This window comes from Bison bison, unplaced genomic scaffold (genome assembly GCF_000754665.1).
Source record: "Bison bison bison isolate TAMUID 2011002044 unplaced genomic scaffold, Bison_UMD1.0 scf7180017864066, whole genome shotgun sequence".
Taxonomy (NCBI): domain Eukaryota; kingdom Metazoa; phylum Chordata; class Mammalia; order Artiodactyla; family Bovidae; genus Bison; species Bison bison.
In genome coordinates this window covers 4,747,098-4,758,226 of record NW_011494638.1, presented here as the reverse complement: position 1 = coordinate 4,758,226, position 11,129 = coordinate 4,747,098, and the positions used below count along the sequence as shown (strand labels likewise).

At 36.9% G+C, this 11,129-nt stretch overlaps 1 protein-coding gene across 7 annotated transcripts in view; it reads left to right on the top strand.

The window, feature by feature from the left end:
* The first annotated feature begins 4,804 nt into the window (after positions 1-4,804).
* ZNF280D (zinc finger protein 280D) overlaps positions 4,805-11,129 on the top strand; it is a 120,616-nt gene continuing 114,291 nt past the window's right edge. For 2 of the 7 annotated variants that reach the window (XM_010836794.1, XM_010836791.1), the window contains exons 1-2: positions 6,462-6,693; positions 7,169-7,310. The gene's annotated coding sequence lies outside the window, so the exon portion shown is untranslated. The other 5 variants (XM_010836797.1, XM_010836798.1, XM_010836793.1 and 2 more) reach the window with 4 other exon arrangements.

The window sequence follows — 11,129 nt, the reverse complement described above, 5'->3', positions numbered from 1 at the left end:
GAAGGAGAACTCAGGTGAGAGATCTTGAATGAAGTCATGGCTAGGAAGTGATAGAGCCATTTCTTGAATCTTAGGTCTTCTTATTCCTCATTGAGTGTGCAATTAACTTTAATTTTTTTGTGTGAGAATGAGGTGAGTGAGGAAAAGAGCATAGGCTCACCTGCAAAATTTAAGAAAGAATATTCAGTTGCCCTTTCCTTTGCATTTTTAAGAGTTCATTTCTTAGCTTTATAACTTTTTGTTAATGTAAGTTTTCATGTTATTTTTCCCCCCGACCCCACCATTGAAGAATTGATTGAATAGCCCGGTTGAGCCCTCATATTACTACCTAGTTTTTACCGTTGTTACTATTTTGCCACATTTGCTTTATCTACTTATCTCAGGGTTATTTTTGGTGAACATTTTCAAAGCATATTTTATACATCATGGCAGTTCACACTTACGTACTGTGTCAGTATGTATAGACAATATCATAATCACACTTAAAGTTAAGAATAATTCCTACATAATCCCTGATAGTATTCTTGTCTAGAGAATCCCGTGGACAGAGGAGCCTGGTGGGCTGCTGTCCATAGGGTTGCACAGGGTTGAACACCACTGAAGCGACTGAGGATGCATGCACGCATTGGAGAAGGAAATGGCAACCCACTCAAGTGTTCTTGCCTGGAGAATCCCAAGGAGAGGGGAGCCTGGTGGGCTGCCATCTATGGTGTTGCACAGATTCGGACATGACTAAAGGGACTTAGCAGCAGCAATCCCTGATAATATAATGTGTGTAGGTAATATGTATTCTCATGTTCTTCATATGTTCCCTGTTCTCAAAATTTTCTTTTTAGTCATTTATTTCGGAACAAGTATCCAATCATGCATTCCATTTGTGTTAGTTTCTTTTAATTTAGTGTAGTTCCTTTTTTTTTTTTAATGGCATTGACATTTTGAAGAGACCAGGCCATAGGCTTGTAGAATAACCTACATTCTGTATTTTACTGGCAGTTTCTTCCTCATGGGGTTTAATTGTATCCTGTATTCCCTATATTTTCTATAAACTTGAAGTTAGATCTAAAGGCTTGAGTAGATCAGGCTAAATAATTTTGGCAAAAATACTTCACAAGTCATGCAGTGTGCTGTACATTATACAACATCAGAAGGCACATAAAGTGGAGTTATCCTGTTGGTAATCCTAAATTTGATCTCTTGGGTATGATGGTGACAGACTATCTGTCCATTGTAAGCATTTCCCTTTGTAATTAGCAGATAATCTGTGGGCTGATATTTTGGCATTAGTATTTGGTATGAATTTAACTGCAGTGATCTGATAACACAGAGCAATCCTCTAGAAATGGATGTTTGAGAATGAAGGAGGGGAGCAGTTTTGAAGGATAAGACTGACTTACCTAGTTTAGGGATCTTGGAATTGCTGCTCCAGTTGGCATCAGAGCCTATAGTGGATAGGGAAGAGGAGACAGAAAGTAGATATTAGACTTCGCTTCCTTTGAAAGTTTGCTCAAAACCCTCATAGCAGTAGTGAGCTTTGAGAAATAAAAAGTTATGTGTTGAAAGACTACAAACCACAGCTTTCCTAGTTAAGCTCATTCTTTCCAGTTAGGCTATCTGGTCCAGTCCTGCTTCTTAGTCCAGTGTTTTACTACTCAGCATTGGCTTTCTTAGTAGGGGCAAGAAGGTCAAAGAAAATAAATAAATCATTTTGTGCACTTCTTTACCACACTGTTCTTTTTTAATTTAGAACTATACCAAGATTCGGAGAAGGCAATGGCACCCCACTCCAATACTCTTGCCTGGAAAATCCCATGGACAGAGGAGCCTGGTGGGCTGCAGTCCATGGGGTCGCCAAGAGTCGGACACAACTGAGTGACTTCACTTTCACTTTTCACTTTCATGCATTGGAGAAGGAAATGGCAACCCACTCCAGTGTTCTTGCCTGGAGAATCCCAGGGATGGTAGAGCCTGGTGGGCTGCCGTCTATGGGGTCGCACAGAGTCGGACATGACTGAAGCGACTTAGCAGCAGCATACCTGCGTGGAATACCAATTTTTTTTAAGTAGAAAGTAAATGAGATTTTTAGATGACAGGAAATTGGAGACTGTTGACAACATATTTTGTTATTTCAGAAATAACTTTTGAGTGATGAGAAATATTTATGATGTACTCACTAATTAAATATATAGTCCTGAATAGTTTATTTTTCCTGCTTTAGGATACTCAAAAATACTTGATTTTTCAGTCAAATTGTTTTAAAGATATATATAATGACTTGATTTACTTGGTAACTTCTATCAAAAATGTGTGCTTGAAATTTTTGCAAAGTAGTTGTTTTAAGGATTCTTTTAATTCTCATTATACCAGGAAAAATTATTATCAATCTTTATTTTCTAGATCAAAAGGAATTATTTTTTTAAACATTTAAACTATTTTATATAATTTTATATCATCATGTAATTTGAATATAATTTACAGAAGGATAGAGGGGTAATGTGGGCTTATCCCCGTTGACTCAATGGTAAAGAACCTGCCAGACAGTGCAGAAGATGCAGGTTCAATCCCTGGGTTGGGAAGATCCCCTAGAGAAGGAAATGACAACCCACTCTCGTATTCTTGCTTAGGAAATCCCATGGATGGAGGAGCCTGGTGGGCTACAGTCCATGGGGTTGCAAAAAGTTGGACATGACTGAGCAACTAAACAGCAAAGTAATAATGTAAAACAACTTATTTGAACTTTTAATAAGAATTTCAACATAACATTTCTTTGTGTGTACTTGGAAATAAGAAATAAAAAATACATTTCATGCATCTAATTAAATACTACCCCTACAATTAATATGTATCACATTTGAATTCTCTTGACAAATACTGTGTTTGTAACATGATTTTTTTTTTTCAGTTTTTTATTCACACGCAGAGCATCTTCCTTTATTCTTCCCGCTTAGACCTTAGAATATTTTGGTTAGAGGGTGAGATAGAATTGTCTTATAGTTCCCATAAGTGCTTTTCCTAGTTGCATGAGGAATGTTCTTGGTAACTTATGGTTTTGTAATTGAAGCTTTCTTCATATAATGATAGTAATATTAGTCATTGGCCATCATCTTCAAGTCATTTTTTAAGTATGCTGCTGCTAAGTCACTTCAGTCGTGTCCAACTCTGTGCGACCCCATAGATGGCAGCCTACCAGGCTCCCCCGTCCCTGGGATTCCCCAGGCAAGAACATTGAAGTGGGTTGCCATTTCCTTCTCCAATGCATGAAAGTGAAAAGTAAAAGTAAAATTGCTCAGTTGTGTCTGACCCTCAGTGACCCCATGGACTGCCGCCTTCCAGGCTTCTCCGTCCATGGGATTTTCCAGGCAAGAGTACTGAAGTGGGGTGCCATTGCTATTTTTAAGTATAGTTGACCCTTGAACAACATGAGTTTGAACTTCAGGTCCATGTGGATTTTCTTTTTCAGTAAAAATGCTGCAGTATTACATGATCAGCAGTTGGGTTGAATCCATGTATTTGGAATCATGCATACAGAGGTGTCAACTATTACACACTAATTTTCAACTGAGCAGGGCCTAAACCCTGTGTTGTTCAGCTCATGGATAGGTCCTGACTTTCTTAATCAGTATCTATCCCTCCTTTAGTCTTTTTATATAATATAACTCTCTCCAGGTTAACTTATACAGGGTTTTAAAAATTCATTGATACTTGAGAATGCATTAAGCTGAGAAGAGTTCTAGATTGTTTTTTTTAATTTTAAAATTATTTTATATATTTAAATTTTTTGGTTGTGTAGTGTGTGGGCTTTCTCTAGTTGTGGCATCTGGGATCTTAGTACCCCACCCAGGGGTTGATCCATCCCATGTCCCCTGAGTTAGAAGGTGGATTCTTAACCATGGGACCACCAGGGAAGTCCTGAGAGTACTAATTTTTCTTAGGGCAGTAAGAATCATTAAATATGTTTGAAAACCAGATTATATGCAATTAACTTCTCTTGCTTTTCCTGTGTGAAATTTCACAGAAGTTCAACCTTGTTCTTTCTGATACTGCCAACTAAGGAAAGTTTCTTGATAGATAATACTAAGCCAATTATAAACTTAAAAAAATTTGTCACAAGTTGTATTTCTGATAGAATTTTCAGATTCTTTTGTTAGTTCTTGAGATGTTCTTGGTTCTGCTCTCATCCTTTTTCTGAATCACTCTATGCATTTTTCAAGCTTACAGTGTCACACTGTCATATGTTGCCTAGAGTTTTAGTCTGTGTTTTCCAGTTTGAAGTTTACTTAAAATAGGCAACGTTGTCTGCATATGACTAATTCTTCAACTGTCATACATGAAGCTGGAACATAGTGATGAGATTTCAAATATTTCCCTAGTAGGTTCATTCTTATCATTCCTTCTGGGTCTTCTTTTTGCAATGTGCATCCTCTAATGCAATACTTCAAGAAGTTTTTGAAAACTTGTATGGTTCAAAATTTTGCTAAAGAGAAGATGGCCATCTTTACTTCCTAATTGCAAGGTATTTCCAGTTTTAGATTTGTAGACACCAATTAGAATAATTCAATGAATTAAAAAATTCTCTGCATTGCCTGTTTCTTTCTAGTCACCATTGTATACATCTGCATTTAATACTTCTCCACTCAAGAACTGTATCAACTTAAATTTTAGCCTACAGACATGAAGAATGAAAGAGTACTGTCACGCGTCCTTTTGCATTCTTATAAAAATTTTGCATTCTTATAAAAATTTTGCATGATGAAGCCTTTCCTGCTGAATGAGAATACTGTATTTCCTTTTAGTTTTTAGAAATATATTGTTTACTCATTTTTGAATTTGAGAAAATCTGTTTAGGGATTTAATCTAATCTAGACTTAGCCTAAGAGTTCCCAAATTTCACTGTCATTATTGCAGTCTGAAGTGCTTCTTTAGGTTCATCTAATAATTTTGAAATGTCTCCTCTGTCAGTTTTCGTCTGTTCAGTATGGACAGAAAATTAAAAGTTCTGAGTTCTTTATTTATTGGCTGTGCTGGACCATTGTTGCTTCGAGGGCCTTTTCTCTAGTTTCACTGAGTGGGGGCCAGTCTCCGGTTGTGGTGTGTTGGCTTCTCATTGCAGTGGCCTCTCTTTGTTGCTGAACCTGGGTCACGTGGGCTTTGGTAGTTGAGGTTTCCAGGCTCTAGAGCACAGGCTCAGTAGTTGTGGCACATGGACTTTGTTGCTCAGTGGCATGTGGGATCTTTCTGGACCAAGGATCCAGCCCATGGCTCCTCCGTTGGCAAGTGGATTCTTTACCACTGAGCTACCAGTGAAGCCCCCAAGTTCTGAGTTCTTAACCACAGTCAATGAAAACTAGAAGCTGATGAAAGGATCTGCCCCCTAAAATACGCCACTTTGACAAAAGGATTATTTTGAGAGGAAGGTAATTGAGAATCAACAAATGTGGAATTGCAGTAAGAGTTGCCACCAACCCCCTCCCCCTGCCCCCCACATCAACTGCCTAAAAGCAGGGCATACATTTCTTTTTTGAAGGTTTTCCCATCACCCTGCCAGAAAGGGAAGAGTGACTCTTAATATTTAAGATGGAGAGTTGATACTGAGATGAGTTTGCATAAACAGACTCAACTAAAATAACCCTTACCTTCCATTAGTTCTACCACATAGTTGCTAATCTCCCCCGCCCCCAATTTATTGTCTCTTAAAGCCCCAATTCCCTTTCCTTTGTTTAAATGATATATACTCTGAATCTAACTGCTTGAGTTTTACTTCTTTTTTGTGAACTCTAGTGTATGTAAATATTAATAAAAATTAATGTGTTTTTTCTCCTGTTGACTTGTCTTTTGTTAATTTAATTCACAGGCCACAGATATTGTATCCTAAAAGGGTAGAAGTAAAGTCTTTCCTTCCTGACACTGCAAAGATAATGCCTCTAGTCTTCTATGCCTTTTTGGAAGCTGATGCAGTATTTTGTGCCAAACAATAGGAAAACTCAAAAGAAGAGGAGAAAGGCAAAGCATAATGTATTAGTGATGATTTATTTCACTTTTGCATTATCCTTCTAGGCAGTTAAATCATTCTTCTGTTTTATTATTTTAGTGTTCTTTTTAAAAGTATAGTTGGGAAAAATTGATGCTCAGCAGTGAAATAACACCTAGAATGAAGGAATTAGCAAAATATTTTAAGGTGCAGGAAAAATAATACCACTCAGATTCCATAATGTATCTTAGATTTATAAAAGTATTCTATGGCTCACATAGTAATCATAAGATAGAATGAGTTTTATTCTATTTTAAAGTAATAAGTAAATTTTCCCTTTGTTGTTTGAAGATCTCTCGGAAACAGTGGAATTCATAAAATGTCAGTTTTTAAAACTAGAACTGCTAAAGAAAGAAAATTAGAGCTGAAACTGTTCCTATGGACTCTGATAGTATGCCGAAGGTTGATGGTTAATTTGGATGGTAAGATACAGAGTTCCACTGCTTTCCAACTCACACGTGAAACCTTCTTGCCTCCTACTACCATTATAGGTTTTCCACTTCTTTGCATTCCTTCGCTAATGGAGTAAGGGTTCTACAAGGCCTTCCCTTTACCATGTATCTATTAACATCCTATGAAGCTGGATTTCCCTCACTTCAACAGAACAAGGTAGTATAACAGATTGAATACAGAAGCAGATAAGGGAATCCAGCTGTCTCTGAACACAGGTATTAAAATTAATAAGATTTGCAAAAATGGAAAACAGTGCCATCCTCTAAATTTTTGTTTTGGAAAAAACAGCTATTTTTCATAAAAGTATTTGTGTTAATATGCATTGTGTTTGTTACAGTCACTTTTAAGTAAATTAATATATATTTCTTAAATTTCTCAGGTTGAGTTTATAGGTTTCATCCTTAGAAAATCAGCTGCACTGTTGGGTTTTATTTTGGCCAGATTTCTTCAGCATGATGTGAATGTCTTTGTATTGAGGGATTTTAACCAATGCAAATATCATTAGTCTATGACATAATTTGCTCCTTGTTTCTAAGGCTTTATCCTGTATTCCTTATTTTGTAGGTATTTGTTCTTAACCTTTGGCAAGTTTGAGAAGCAAAACCTGGAGGGTTTGGTAGCAGTCTGGGAATTTTAGATATATCCTAATCCCTATCTCTTTTGTTTACTCATTTTGCTTTTCCTGTTTAGGGTTTAATATCTGACTTTCAACTTTCGGATTGCTGACTGCTGATAGAAAGGTCCTTATGGAAAAAAGTACAGCATGGAAGTGGCTTTGTTAAATTCCATGAGGAAAAATAAATAATCTCCCAACTTTATTGAATAGAAAAAGGTAAATAAGAAAATTGACACTACATTGTTAGTATTCATGTTCTTTAGAGAGGAAGATATCTTTCTAATCTTTCATTTCTTTATTTAAAATTTTTTAAATTATGAAAATATAATAATGCATTTATAGGAGACTTGAAAAATATAGAATATAGTTCTACTGTACTTTACAATTTTTTTTAAATAGATAAAGTAAGATTTTTAGTTGGAGTTTCAATATCAAACTCTCAAAAATTAATAGAATAAATATATAGAAAAGTAGAAGAATATAGTAGACCTGAAAAGCACCATGAACCAGTTCAACATAATTAAAATTTATACAATTTTCACAGAACAGTAGGATACAAATTCTGTTCAAGTTCCCATAGACTCTAAACTGGGAGACACTAGAACATATTCAAGGACATAAAATAAGGTGCAAGGTTCATTTCATTTTTTTTAATGTAGTATTTTATTGATTATAATGTGTTTCATGATTATATTTCATCCTCAAAACAAATGCTCTTTGGAGATGGGTGGTATTATTATCATCTGTCCTTTATAGATGAGAAAATTGAGTCTTAGAAAAAGTTTATTTCAGTCATTGTAATAATTCCTGGGTACCAGACAGTGCATATTTTTTGTAAGATGTGATGCTTTGGCCTTCCCTCACTTCAGCTTCAGTCTTTCTTTTTATTTTTTTTATTTTTTTATTTTTTTTTAAGTCGCTCAGTCGTGTCCGACTCTTTGCGACCCCGTGGACTGTATAGCCCACCAGGCTCCTCCGTCCATGGGATTCTCCAGGCAAGAATACTGGAGTGGGTTGCCATTTCCTTCTCCAGCTTCAGTCTTTCTAGCTCAGAATTATGTGTTCTCTTCTTGGGTTAGACAGTGCAAGCCAAGCAGCACAACTTCTAGTGGAAGTGTCAGCTCGTAGAGCATTTGGCTTATTCTGTGCTTCGTTGCATTCTGGAAGCCTCTGGCACTGGGATAACCCAGCTCTGCCTGTATTGGTGGAGTTATTGAGTTTGGAATTGATAAGTGACACAATAAAAGCATTATTTCAGGGAATTGATAATTTGATGATTTTATATTAAATAGATGAAAGCAGATCTGGATGCTGAGAGACAAAGTGAATCTTGTAAATCTGTTGCTATAGGTGTGCAGTTCTTAGGGCCTGAACAAGTACTTACAAATGGAAAGGCAAGGTTGGCTGTGGGAAATATTTTGAAGGAAGACTATAGAACTGAGGACTTGATAAGATATGATGAATGAAAGAGGGAAACACTGAAAAAAGTGCAAAAGGATGACAGTTTCATTTGTTACATTGTACTTGAGAGTTTCTGGAAAATATTTAGGTATAGTAGGTAGAGTACTAAAATTCTTCATTTCTAACTCCTAAGATGAACTTTAATAATTCAACTTTTTCAATTAGAGCAGTTTTTTTTTTTTAACTGAAGTAATAATAAATTCCCCTTTTCCTTCAGTCTAGGCCAAAAATTTTTGTATACTAGATGTTTACAGTATTCAAGTTGGAAGGATCCTTAGGGATCTTGAAAGTGATTATTTTCAATTCATAATGCTTGAATTTTTCATTTTTCTTTAGTGATCTATCACTCTCAAGTTCATCTAATTTCCTGATATTTTAATTGCTGATTGTTTCATATATGTAATCTGCCTCCCTATTATTCTGATTTTGTTCTTGTTGTAGGCAAATAGTATGTGGTTGAAATCTTCGGCCTTTGAAGTGTCTGGGTTTGAATCCTTGCTCAGCCACTTAATTGTGTTTCTTTGGGGCCGGTACTTAACCTCTATAATTGGATTTCCACAGCTATAAAGCAAGGATAGTAATAGTGTCATAAAGGTTTTTGAGGATTAGATGAAATAATGAGTGTTTAATTAATTAGCTAATGGTAATGATATTATTATACATAATAACTTATAATTATTATAACTTATAGTTGTATGTAATGAACTCAGTAGTTGTTTTTAAGCTCAAACTAGAAATGAAAATCTCTGGTTTACTCAAAAACAAGTAAATATTAGCAGTGTTGTTATTGTTGTTATCATCACTTGAGCCACAGGATCAGGTCTTCCTCTTGCCTTTTTTCTTATGACAAACTTTAAAATATCTGTAAACACCTTTCATTTTTGCCATGCTTGCCCCAGTCTTATGTTTTTTCTATGTTAGAAATCTTAGTCTTTTGATTGGGACAAAGCTTTAATTCTAATTCCTGCTAGTGGGCGTTTGTTGTTCTTGCTACTCAACATCCATTCATCCTTAAGTCCCTTACCTTGGTAACATACATGTTGATTTTCCCTTGGGGAACCACCCCCTCCTCCAGTAGTTAACCTTGTGGTTGTGTGTCTATTACCAGGGGGATCAGTAGTGATTGATTTAGGGAAGGGCATATGACTTTAGCCAAGCCAGTCAACTTGAGTCAGAGCTGGTCCTCTTATCATTGTCCAAGTCTTGAATGTTGGAAGGTGTTAGTTGGAGCTGCGGTTTGTTCTTCGTGATGATGGGGTTTAGTCACTAAATCATGTCCTACTCTTTTGCAACCCCATGTAATTTGCCAAGCTCCTGTGTGCATGGGATTTCCCAGGCAAGAATACTGGAGTGGGTTGCTGTTTCCTTCTCCAGGGGATCTTCCTGACTAGGGATCGAACCCGTGTCTCCTGCATTGTCAGGTGGATTCTTAACCACTGAACCACCAGGGAGGTCCTGAGCTGCTGTAGTCCTTCACAATAGAAGGACCCTTTCGTAGGGTAGAATCAGAATAAAGGAAGTGAAACCTAGAGGTGGAGAGAGAAACACTAGGTTTAGCGATCATTGTTTAAAATGTGCCTACAACTAATTCTGTAAAGGAGTCTATAAGTTCTCTTTTCCATAAACCAGTTTGTTGTTGTTTAGTCGCTCAATGGTGTCTGACTCTTTGAGACCCCATGGACTACAGCATGCCAGGCTTCCGTGTCCCTCACCTCTTCTGGAGTTTGCTCAAACTCAGGTCCATTGAATTGGTGATGCCATCCAACTATCTCATCCTCTGTCATCCCCTTCTCCTCCTGCCTTCAGTCTTTCCCAGCATCAGGGTCTTTTCCAGTGGTTGGCTCTGCCCATCAGGTGTCCAGAGTATTGGAGCCTCAGCTTTAGCATCAGTCCTTCCGATGAATATTATGGATTGATTTCCTTTAGGATTGACTGATTTGATTTTCTTGTTGTTCAAGGGACTCTTAAGAGTCTTCTCTAGCACCACAGTTCAAAGACATCAGTTCTTTGGCGCTCAGCCTTTTTTATTGTCCAGCTCTGACATCTGAACATAACTACTGGAAAAACCATAGCTTTGACTATACGGACCTTTGTAGGTAAAGTAATGTCTCTGCTTTTTAATATGCTGTTTAGGTTTGTCATTGTTCTTCTTCCAACGAGCAAGCGTCTTCTAATTTCATGGCTGCAGTCATTGTCCACAGTGATTTTGGAGCCCAAGAAAATAAAATCTGTCACCGGTTCCATCATTTCCCCATCTGTTTGCTCTGAAGTGATGTGACGGGATGCCAGGATCTTCATTTTTTGAATGTTGAGTTTTAAGCCAGCTTTTTCACTCATCTATTTCACCATCATCAAGAGGCTCTTTAGTTCCTCTTCTCTTTCTGCCATAAGGGTGGTGTTATCTGCATATCTGAGGTTACTGATATTTCTCCTGGCAATCTTGATTCCAGCCTGTGCTTCATTCAGCCTGGCATTTTGCATGATGTACTCTGAATATAAGTTAAATAAGTAGGGTGACAATATACAGCCTTGATGTACTCCTTTTCCTATTTGGAACCAGTCTGTTGTTGCATG